Raw genomic sequence first — 12,989 nt, 5'->3', positions numbered from 1 at the left:
GGGAGCAGTGATCACAAAGAAATCAGATTTAGCATAGAATGGAATAGACCAGTAGGAGAAAATTCTGTTAAAGTGCCAGATTTTCGAAAAGCTGATTTTAATAGCCTAAGAAATTTTTTGGGTCAAATTGATTGGAAAGGCTTGGGTATGGGGTGTGGGCCGGTCTTGGAGCGAGACATGAACCCAGCGATAGGTGACTTAAATGGGGATTTCGATGTGGATTCAATATATAACTTATTTAAGAATATTCTAAACAAAGCACAGGAACGTAGTATACCATACAAATTGAATAGATCGTATACTAATGACCCAAAGTGGATAACAAAGAATTTGAAGAACCTTATAGGTAAAAAGAGAGCTTGGTACAAAAGGATTAAAAATGGGGAGGTCACTTTAGAACAGGAATTCGTACAACTGGTTAGAAATGTTAAAAAAGAGATAAGGAAAGCAAAAAGAAACTATGAAGTTCGCATAGCAGGGCAAGCAAAGACAAATCCTAAAGGGTTTTTTCAGTTATATCGTACTAAGACTAGGGAAAGGATAGGTCCATTAAAAACTGAGACAGGTCAAATAACAGATAGTGATGAAGAGATGAGTAGTATTTTTAATAAATATTTTGTATCTGTATTTACTAAAGAGGAACTTAACAATATGCCTTCAGCCGAACAAGTCTATGTGGGTGGCGACGAGGACAGGTTGACGAGTTTAGCAGTTACCAGGGAGGATGTTCTTAAACAAATAGTAAAACTCAAACCAAACAAATCCCCAGGGCCGGATGAAGTGTTTGCTAGGGTGCTTAAAGAATGCAAAGAGGAGCTTTGTGACCCACTGTCAACCATATTTAATAAATCAATAGAGTCAGGCAGAGTGCCAGAGTTTTGGAAAGTTGCTAATGTGATACCAGTTTTTAAGAAAGGAGATAGATCACTTGCGTCTAACTATCGACCAATTAGCCTAACGTCTATTGTGGGAAAGTTACTCGAATCTATAATAGCAAATAAAATTCGTCTTCATCTTGAAAAACATAAATTAATAATTGAGTCGCAACATGGTTTTATAAATGGCCGTTCATGTTTAACAAATTTGTTATCTTTTTATTCTAGCATTGTTGAGGCAGTTGATAGTGGTAAGGATTGCGATGTTGTATACCTTGACTTTAGCAAAGCTTTTGATACAGTGCCACATGAAAGACTGATTAAAAAAATAGAGTCTCATGGTATTGGGGGTGCTATATTAAGCTGGATTAGGGCATGGCTATACCAAAGGAAACAGAGAGTTAGTATAAATGGAATCAAGTCAGAGTGGGAAAATGTTGTAAGTGGAGTGCCTCAAGGCTCTGTCCTGGGACCTCTGTTGTTTATAATATATATAAATGATTTAGATTCAGGTTTGAGTAGCAACATTTGCAAATTTGCCGATGATACGAAAATCGGTAGGGAAATTAATTCGGAGGAGGACTCACTATCACTTCAAGTTGATCTAGATAGGGTTTTGAAATGGTCAAAGGATTGGCAGATGCAGTTTAATGCTGATAAATGTAAAGTTCTGAGGTTAGGTAATGATGATAGAGTTACAAGATACGAGCTAGATGGTGTTGTGATTGCGAAGTCGGATTGCGAAAGGGATCTGGGAGTTATGATTAGTAAGAATTTAAAACAAAAGGATCAATGCATAAATGTTCGTAATAAGGCAAATCGGACACTTGGATTTATTAATCGCAGCGTTAGTAACAAGACACCTGGTGTGGTTCTCAAGCTATATCTTGCTCTAGTTAGGCCCCATTTAGATTATGCAGTTCAGTTTTGGTCGCCATATTATAGAATGGATATAAATTCACTTGAACGTGTCCAGCGTAGGATGACTAAGTTAATTCCCCAAATTAGAAATCTTTCATATGAAGAAAGATTAACAAAGCTTAAGTTGCATTCACTGGAAAGGCGAAGAGTTAGGGGTGACATGATAGAGGTTTACAAGTGGATGAATGGACATAACCGGGGGGATATTAATAGGGTATTAAAAGTATCAACACAGGACAGAACACGAAACAATGGATATAAATTGGATAAGTTTAGATTTAGGAAAGACTTGGGTAAATACTGGTTCAGTAACAGGGTTGTTGATTTGTGGAACCAATTGCCGCGTAACATTGTGGAGGTGGGGTCCCTCGATTGTTTCAAGCACGGGTTGGACAAGTATATGAGTGGGATTGGGTGGTTATAGAATAGGAGCTGCCTCGTATGGGCCAATAGGCCTTCTGCAGTTACCTTTGTTCTTATGTTAAAAAAGAGATAAGGAAAGCAAAAAGAAACTATGAAGTTCGCATAGCAGGGCAAGCAAAGACAAATCCTAAAGGGTTTTTTCAGTTATATCGTACTAAGACTAGGGAAAGGATAGGTCCATTAAAAACTGAGACAGGTCAAATAACAGATAGTAATGAAGAGATGAGTAGTATTTTTAATAAATATTTTGTATCTGTATTTACTAAAGAGGAACTTAACAATATGCCTTCAGCCGAACAAGTCTATGTGGGTGGGGACGAGGACAGGTTGACGAGTTTAGCAGTTACCAGGGAGGATGTTCTTAAACAAATAGTAAAACTCAAACCAAACAAATCCCCAGGGCCGGATGAAGTGTTTGCCAGGGTGCTTAAAGAATGCAAAGAGGAGCTTTGTGACCCACTGTCAACCATATTTAATAAATCAATAGAGTCAGGCAGAGTGCCAGAGTTTTGGAAAGTTGCTAATGTGATACCAGTTTTTAAGAAAGGAGATAGATCACTTGCGTCTAACTATCGACCAATTAGCCTAACGTCTATTGTGGGAAAGTTACTCGAATCTATAATAGCAAATAAAATTCGTCTTCATCTTGAAAAACATAAATTAATAAATGAGTCGCAACATGGTTTTATAAATGGCCGTTCATGTTTAACAAATTTGTTATCTTTTTATTCTAGCATTGTTGAGGCAGTTGATAGTGGTAAGGATTGCGATGTTGTATACCTTGACTTTAGCAAAGCTTTTGATACAGTGCCACATGAAAGACTGATTAAAAAAATAGAGTCTCATGGTATTGGGGGTGCTATATTAAGCTGGATTAGGGCATGGCTATACCAAAGGAAACAGAGAGTTAGTATAAATGGAATCAAGTCAGAGTGGGAAAATGTTGTAAGTGGAGTGCCTCAAGGCTCTGTCCTGGGACCTCTGTTGTTTATAATATATATAAATGATTTAGATTCAGGTTTGAGTAGCAACATTTGCAAATTTGCCGATGATACGAAAATCGGTAGGGAAATTAATTCGGAGGAGGACTCACTATCACTTCAAGTTGATCTAGATAGGGTTTTGAAATGGTCAAAGGATTGGCAGATGCAGTTTAATGCTGATAAATGTAAAGTTCTGAGGTTAGGTAATGATGATAGAGTTACAAGATACGAGCTAGATGGTGTTGTGATTGCGAAGTCGGATTGCGAAAGGGATCTGGGAGTTATGATTAGTAAGAATTTAAAACAAAAGGATCAATGCATAAATGTTCGTAATAAGGCAAATCGGACACTTGGATTTATTAATCGCAGCGTTAGTAACAAGACACCTGGTGTGGTTCTCAAGCTATATCTTGCTCTAGTTAGGCCCCATTTAGATTATGCAGTTCAGTTTTGGTCGCCATATTATAGAATGGATATAAATTCACTTGAACGTGTCCAGCGTAGGATGACTAAGTTAATTCCCCAAATTAGAAATCTTTCATATGAAGAAAGATTAACAAAGCTTAAGTTGCATTCACTGGAAAGGCGAAGAGTTAGGGGTGACATGATAGAGGTTTACAAGTGGATGAATGGACATAACCGGGGGGATATTAATAGGGTATTAAAAGTATCAACACAGGACAGAACACGAAACAATGGATATAAATTGGATAAGTTTAGATTTAGGAAAGACTTGGGTAAATACTGGTTCAGTAACAGGGTTGTTGATTTGTGGAACCAATTGCCGCGTAACATTGTGGAGGTGGGGTCCCTCGATTGTTTCAAGCACGGGTTGGACAAGTATATGAGTGGGATTGGGTGGTTATAGAATAGGAGCTGCCTCGTATGGGCCAATAGGCCTTCTGCAGTTACCTTTGTTCTTATGTTAAAAAAGAGATAAGGAAAGCAAAAAGAAACTATGAAGTTCGCATAGCAGGGCAAGCAAAGACAAATCCTAAAGGGTTTTTTCAGTTATATCGTACTAAGACTAGGGAAAGGATAGGTCCATTAAAAACTGAGACAGGTCAAATAACAGATAGTAATGAAGAGATGAGTAGTATTTTTAATAAATATTTTGTATCTGCATTTACTAAAGAGGAACTTAACAATATGCCTTCAGCCGAACAAGTCTATGTGGGTGGGGACGAGGACAGGTTGACGAGTTTAGCAGTTACCAGGGAGGATGTTCTTAAACAAATAGTAAAACTCAAACCAAACAAATCCCCAGGGCCGGATGAAGTGTTTGCCAGGGTGCTTAAAGAATGCAAAGAGGAGCTTTGTGACCCACTGTCAACCATATTTAATAAATCAATAGAGTCAGGCAGAGTGCCAGAGTTTTGGAAAGTTGCTAATGTGATACCAGTTTTTAAGAAAGGAGATAGATCACTTGCGTCTAACTATCGACCAATTAGCCTAACGTCTATTGTGGGAAAGTTACTCGAATCTATAATAGCAAATAAAATTCGTCTTCATCTTGAAAAACATAAATTAATAAATGAGTCGCAACATGGTTTTATAAATGGCCGTTCATGTTTAACAAATTTGTTATCTTTTTATTCTAGCATTGTTGAGGCAGTTGATAGTGGTAAGGATTGCGATGTTGTATACCTTGACTTTAGCAAAGCTTTTGATACAGTGCCACATGAAAGACTGATTAAAAAAATAGAGTCTCATGGTATTGGGGGTGCTATATTAAGCTGGATTAGGGCATGGCTATACCAAAGGAAACAGAGAGTTAGTATAAATGGAATCAAGTCAGAGTGGGAAAATGTTGTAAGTGGAGTGCCTCAAGGCTCTGTCCTGGGACCTCTGTTGTTTATAATATATATAAATGATTTAGATTCAGGTTTGAGTAGCAACATTTGCAAATTTGCCGATGATACGAAAATCGGTAGGGAAATTAATTCGGAGGAGGACTCACTATCACTTCAAGTTGATCTAGATAGGGTTTTGAAATGGTCAAAGGATTGGCAGATGCAGTTTAATGCTGATAAATGTAAAGTTCTGAGGTTAGGTAATGATGATAGAGTTACAAGATACGAGCTAGATGGTGTTGTGATTGCGAAGTCGGATTGCGAAAGGGATCTGGGAGTTATGATTAGTAAGAATTTAAAACAAAAGGATCAATGCATAAATGTTCGTAATAAGGCAAATCGGACACTTGGATTTATTAATCGCAGCGTTAGTAACAAGACACCTGGTGTGGTTCTCAAGCTATATCTTGCTCTAGTTAGGCCCCATTTAGATTATGCAGTTCAGTTTTGGTCGCCATATTATAGAATGGATATAAATTCACTTGAACGTGTCCAGCGTAGGATGACTAAGTTAATTCCCCAAATTAGAAATCTTTCATATGAAGAAAGATTAACAAAGCTTAAGTTGCATTCACTGGAAAGGCGAAGAGTTAGGGGTGACATGATAGAGGTTTACAAGTGGATGAATGGACATAACCGGGGGGATATTAATAGGGTATTAAAAGTATCAACACAGGACAGAACACGAAACAATGGATATAAATTGGATAAGTTTAGATTTAGGAAAGACTTGGGTAAATACTGGTTCAGTAACAGGGTTGTTGATTTGTGGAACCAATTGCCGCGTAACATTGTGGAGGTGGGGTCCCTCGATTGTTTCAAGCACGGGTTGGACAAGTATATGAGTGGGATTGGGTGGTTATAGAATAGGAGCTGCCTCGTATGGGCCAATAGGCCTTCTGCAGTTACCTTTGTTCTTATGTTAAAAAAGAGATAAGGAAAGCAAAAAGAAACTATGAAGTTCGCATAGCAGGGCAAGCAAAGACAAATCCTAAAGGGTTTTTTCAGTTATATCGTACTAAGACTAGGGAAAGGATAGGTCCATTAAAAACTGAGACAGGTCAAATAACAGATAGTAATGAAGAGATGAGTAGTATTTTTAATAAATATTTTGTATCTGTATTTACTAAAGAGGAACTTAACAATATGCCTTCAGCCGAACAAGTCTATGTGGGTGGGGACGAGGACAGGTTGACGAGTTTAGCAGTTACCAGGGAGGATGTTCTTAAACAAATAGTAAAACTCAAACCAAACAAATCCCCAGGGCCGGATGAAGTGTTTGCCAGGGTGCTTAAAGAATGCAAAGAGGAGCTTTGTGACCCACTGTCAACCATATTTAATAAATCAATAGAGTCAGGCAGAGTGCCAGAGTTTTGGAAAGTTGCTAATGTGATACCAGTTTTTAAGAAAGGAGATAGATCACTTGCGTCTAACTATCGACCAATTAGCCTAACGTCTATTGTGGGAAAGTTACTCGAATCTATAATAGCAAATAAAATTCGTCTTCATCTTGAAAAACATAAATTAATAAATGAGTCGCAACATGGTTTTATAAATGGCCGTTCATGTTTAACAAATTTGTTATCTTTTTATTCTAGCATTGTTGAGGCAGTTGATAGTGGTAAGGATTGCGATGTTGTATACCTTGACTTTAGCAAAGCTTTTGATACAGTGCCACATGAAAGACTGATTAAAAAAATAGAGTCTCATGGTATTGGGGGTGCTATATTAAGCTGGATTAGGGCATGGCTATACCAAAGGAAACAGAGAGTTAGTATAAATGGAATCAAGTCAGAGTGGGAAAATGTTGTAAGTGGAGTGCCTCAAGGCTCTGTCCTGGGACCTCTGTTGTTTATAATATATATAAATGATTTAGATTCAGGTTTGAGTAGCAACATTTGCAAATTTGCCGATGATACGAAAATCGGTAGGGAAATTAATTCGGAGGAGGACTCACTATCACTTCAAGTTGATCTAGATAGGGTTTTGAAATGGTCAAAGGATTGGCAGATGCAGTTTAATGCTGATAAATGTAAAGTTCTGAGGTTAGGTAATGATGATAGAGTTACAAGATACGAGCTAGATGGTGTTGTGATTGCGAAGTCGGATTGCGAAAGGGATCTGGGAGTTATGATTAGTAAGAATTTAAAACAAAAGGATCAATGCATAAATGTTCGTAATAAGGCAAATCGGACACTTGGATTTATTAATCGCAGCGTTAGTAACAAGACACCTGGTGTGGTTCTCAAGCTATATCTTGCTCTAGTTAGGCCCCATTTAGATTATGCAGTTCAGTTTTGGTCGCCATATTATAGAATGGATATAAATTCACTTGAACGTGTCCAGCGTAGGATGACTAAGTTAATTCCCCAAATTAGAAATCTTTCATATGAAGAAAGATTAACAAAGCTTAAGTTGCATTCACTGGAAAGGCGAAGAGTTAGGGGTGACATGATAGAGGTTTACAAGTGGATGAATGGACATAACCGGGGGGATATTAATAGGGTATTAAAAGTATCAACACAGGACAGAACACGAAACAATGGATATAAATTGGATAAGTTTAGATTTAGGAAAGACTTGGGTAAATACTGGTTCAGTAACAGGGTTGTTGATTTGTGGAACCAATTGCCGCGTAACATTGTGGAGGTGGGGTCCCTCGATTGTTTCAAGCACGGGTTGGACAAGTATATGAGTGGGATTGGGTGGTTATAGAATAGGAGCTGCCTCGTATGGGCCAATAGGCCTTCTGCAGTTACCTTTGTTCTTATGTTCTTATGTTCTTATAAGGGATAAACATAGGGGCTGCAGAAGGCTTATTGGCCCATACGAGGCATCTCCTATCTAAACACAAAGATTAATCCAGTGTAATTGGCCTGTTATGTTGGACATTGTCTTCTGTGTTGGCATCGATATGTTCTTGTCTTGTCCTTACTCTCATGGTGGGTAGAGTAAATAGTTCCGTGATTTGGGTGTTCATGGTAGGTCGCTCTATTCTTATGTGAATTGCCTCAAGAATTTGTAATCTTCTTGAATCTTGGGTTTTGTCTATTATGCAAGTATTCTTGTTCAACATTTCTCTTGTTAGAGTAATGTCATGGGCTTGTCTCATGTGATTCCTAGGGGCACCAGATTGAAGATGGCATGTCAAACGTCTCGTCAGCTTGGTCGACGTCATACCTATGTACTTACATTGAAGGTTACATCCTTCGTGGGGGCAAGTGTACATGTATACAACGCTTGACTGCTGTAGAGGGTTCTCCGTCGGCTTCGGCTGTTTTTGATAAGGAGTTCGGAAGTCTTCTTGGTTTTGTAGAATATTATCAGGTTTATGTTTTGGTTAGGAGTAGTGCTTTTTACTCCTTTACGGATTATTTCTTTCATTATTCTTTCCTCTTTTATATGTTCACTGTGCATGGTTGATTTGTAATATAATTTTATTGGGGGTGTTGTGGTTTCTGTTCTAGGTTCTGAATTATACCAACGGTCCAAGTGTCTTCTTATAGCAGCGTTTATTTCCGCGTTGCTATATCCGTTGTTCACCAATACCTGAGTTACTCTTTCAAACTCTCTACTCACGTTGCTCCATTCAGAGCAGTGGGTAAGCGCTCGACGAATATAAGCATTGAGAACACTGGCTTTGTATCTTTGGGGGCACTCACTTCTACCGTTCAGGCATAATCCTATGTTGGTGGGCTTGGTATATACGTTGGTGCTTAAAGAGGTTCCTGTTTTTGTTATTAGTACATCCAAGAATGGCAGACTGTTATTTTCACTATTTTCATGTGTAAATCGGAGTACTGACTCTCTCTCTAGGTGTCTTTTTAGGTCAATTAGTTCATCTGAGTCTTTTACTATTACGAATATGTCATCTACATAACGGCAGTATACAGTTGGTTTTTGTCTGCTACTGAAGACCCTATCTTCGATGGTTCCCATATAAAAATTAGCAAATAAAACTCCTAAGGGGGAGCCCATTGCTACTCCGTCTATTTGTAAATACATGTCTCCTTGTGGACTGATGAAAGGGGCTTCCTTTGTACATGCTTCGAGAAGACTTTTCAAGTGTGGCTCAGGTATGTCTAATTTGGGGGTGCTCTCGTCTCTGTATACTCTGTCCAGTATCATTCCTATGGTTGTGTCGACTGGGACGTTGGTAAAAAGGGATTCAACGTCCAGGGAAGCGATGATTCCATCGGGCTGGGTAGATTTGATCAATTCTAGGAAATCTGCTGATGATTGTAGACTAAACTTACTTGGAGTGTATGGAGTTAGGAGTTCATTGAGTTTCTTTGCCAGGTGATAAGTTGGGGTTGGTATTTGGCTGGTTATAGGGCGTAGTGGGTTACCTGGTTTATGCGTCTTAACATTGCCTTAGGCATATCCTAAGCCATAGTCGCCTTGAAGTTTATTGAAATGCACACTACCTTTCTTTGCGTTGATTGCTGTAATTGTTTTGTTTACTTTCCGCTTAAGGTCTTCTACGGGGTTCCTCGTGATTCGTTGAAATTTGGAGTCGTCACTTAGGATGTCGCTAATTTTGTTCATGTATTCATGGGTAGGAATCAATACATATGCTGCTGTTTTGTCGGCTTTTCTTATTGTTACGTCTTTCAGATTTTTTAGTTGTTTCGCTGCTTCTTTGAGTCGTGGGGTTAAGATTGTAGATGAATATGTTCCTCGTTTTTTCCCTGCTTCTGCAAGTAGTTCAGCTTGAAGTGTGTCAGTGGTGATGACTTTTTTGTTGTCTTCTAGCTTATGGATATCGTCCAGAAGCATTTCGATTTCCAGGCGTTTTTGATGCATCTTTGGTTTAGATAAGAATTGACAATTATACATTTGTATATATACAAATGTATATATATATATACATGAAGTCATACTGTCGCTCTACCGTCCAGTATATACCGTCTACCATATATATATATATATATATATATATATATATATATATATATATATATATATATATATATATATATATATATATATATATATATATATATATGTCGTACCTAGTAGCCAGAACGCACTTCTCAGCCTATTATACAAGGCCCGATTTGCCTAATAAGCCAAGTTTTCATGAATTAATGTTTTTTCAACTACCTAACCTACCTAACCTAACCTAACTTTTTCGGCTACCTAACTTAACCTAACCTAACTTATAAAGATAGGTTAGGTTAGGTTAGGTAGGGTTGGTTAGGTTCGGTCATACATCTACGTTAATTTTAACTCCAATAAAAAAAATTTGCCTCATACATAATGAAATGGGTAGCTTTATCATTTAATAAGAAAAAAATTAGAGAAAATATATTAATTCAGGAAAACTTGGCTTATTAGACAAATCGGGCCTTGCATAATAGGCTGAGAAGTGCGTTCTGGCTACTAGGTACGACATATATATATATATATATATATATATATATATATATATATATATATATATATATATATATATATATATATATATATATATATATATATATATATATATATATATATATTATTGAATATGACCGAAAAAGTAAGATTAATAATTCTAACACGAATTTTCTCAATCTTTCGTACATTACGCTTCACTGTTGGAGGTAAATCAAAAATCAATTCTCCAAAATTCATTTTTATTTCTAGTCTGACGCGACACGGGCGCGTTTCGTAAAACTTTTCTTACTTTTTCGGTCATATTCAATAATATATGTCTACAGGAAAGACTGCTACCAAAATATACTAATATATATATATGAGTATATTTTGGTAGCAGTCTTTCCTGTAGACATATATTATTAAATAAGACCGAAAAAGTAAGATTAATAATTCTAACACGAATTTTTTCAATCTTTCGTACATTTCTTTTCACTGTTGGAGGTAAATCAAAACTCAATTCTCCAAAATTCATTTTTATTTCTAGTCTGACGCGACACGAGCGCGTTTCGTAAAACTTATTACATTTTCAAAGACTTTAGTTTACAAATACACAACTGAATAGAACTTACGCATCTCCGATTTTATATCTACATTTGAGTGAGGTGGAAGGGGTGATGTCGCATTAATCAACACAAGACAGAACAAGGGGTGGCATTAATAGGGTATTAATTTCATCAACACAAGACAGAACACGAAACAATGGGTATTGAATAGAAGTGTTTGTAGAAAGCCTATTGGTCCATATTTCTTGATGCTTCTATATTGGAGCGGAGTCTTGAGGTGGGTAGAATATAGTTGTGCAATAATTGGCTGTTGATTGCTGGTGTTGACTTCTTGATGTGTAGTGCCTCGCAAACGTCAAGCCGCCTGCTATCGCTGTATCTATCGATGATTTCTGTGTTGTTTACTAGGATTTCTCTGGCGATGGTTTGGTTGTGGGAAGAGATTATATGTTCCTTAATGGAGCCCTGTTGCTTATGCATCGTTAAACGCCTAGAAAGAGATGTTGTTGTCTTGCCTATATACTGGGTTTTTTGGAGCTTACAGTCCCCAAGAGGGCATTTGAAGGCATAGACGACGTTAGTCTCTTTTAAAGCGTTCTGTTTTGTGTCTGGAGAGTTTCTCATGAGTAGGCTGGCCGTTTTTCTGGTTTTATAGTAAATCGTCAGTTGTATCCTCTGATTTTTGTCTGTAGGGATAACGTTTCTATTAACAATATCTTTCAGGACCCTTTCCTCCGTTTTATGAGCTGTGGAAAAGAAGTTCCTGTAAAATAGTCTAATAGGGGGGTATAGGTGTTGTGTTAGTTGTCTTTTCAGAGGTTGCATTGCTTTTCACTTTCCTTCTTATGATGTCTTCGACGAAACCATTGGAGAAGCCGTTGTTGACTAGGACCTGCCTTACCCTACAGAGTTCTTCGTCGACTTGCTTCCATTCTGAGCTGTGGCTGAGAGCACGGTCGACATATGCGTTAACAACACTCCTCTTGTACCTGTCTGGGCTTTCGCTGTTGGCATTTAGGCACATTCCTATGTTCGTTTCCTTAGTGTAGACTGCAGTGTGGAAACCTCCGCTCTTTTCCATGACTGTTACATCTAGAAAGGGCAGCTTCCCATCCTTTTCCATCTCGTAAGTGAAACGCAGCACGGAACTCTGCTCAAATGCCTCCTTCAGCTCCTGCAGATGTCTGACATCAGGTACCTGTGTAAAAATGTCGTCAACATACCTGCAGTATATGGCCGGTTTCAAGTTCATGTCGACTAAGACTTTTTGCTCGATGGTACCCATGTAGAAGTTTGCAAACAGGACACCTAGGGGAGAACCCATGGCGACCCCATCTACTTGCTTATACATGTACCCATCCGGGCTCAAGAAGGGTGCCTCTTTAGTACAAGCTTGGAGTAGTTTCCTCAGAATATTTTCTGGTATGTCAAGAGGAGTACAGGCTGGATCACGATACACTCTGTCGGCTATCATTCCGATTGTCTCGTCCACAGGTACGTTGGTAAACAGCGATTCTACGTCCAACGAGGCTCTTATCCCTGTGGCCCGTGTGCCCCGCAGTAAGTCAACAAATTCCTTTGGAGACTTCAGGCTGAAGGTGCAAGGAACATAAGGAGTCAGCTGGCCGTTGAGTCGCTTCGCCAGTCTGTACGTGGGTGTCGGTATCTGGCTAATGATTGGCCGAAGTGGGTTTCCAGGCTTGTGTGTCTTGACATTTCCATACGCATATCCAGGTTTATATTCCCCAATGATCTTTGGCAGGTGGAGTCCGGATTTCTTGGCGTTCACAGTTTCGATCAGTTTGTTGACCTTTGCTTTTAATTCGGCTGTAGTGTCCTTCGTTACCCTTTGGAACTTAGTTTGGTCAGAGAGTATGATGTTCATTTTCGCCAGATATTCGTCTTTTTTAAGAATGACATATATTGGCGACTTGTCACCTCTCCTGACAACTATCTCCTTGTTCTCACGAAGGCTTTTAGCTGCCGCTTTAAGCTCGGGGGACAGTA

The sequence above is a fragment of the Procambarus clarkii genome, chromosome 77 (assembly GCF_040958095.1).
Source record: "Procambarus clarkii isolate CNS0578487 chromosome 77, FALCON_Pclarkii_2.0, whole genome shotgun sequence".
Taxonomy (NCBI): Eukaryota; Metazoa; Arthropoda; class Malacostraca; order Decapoda; family Cambaridae; genus Procambarus; species Procambarus clarkii.
This window is presented reverse-complemented; position numbering follows the sequence as displayed.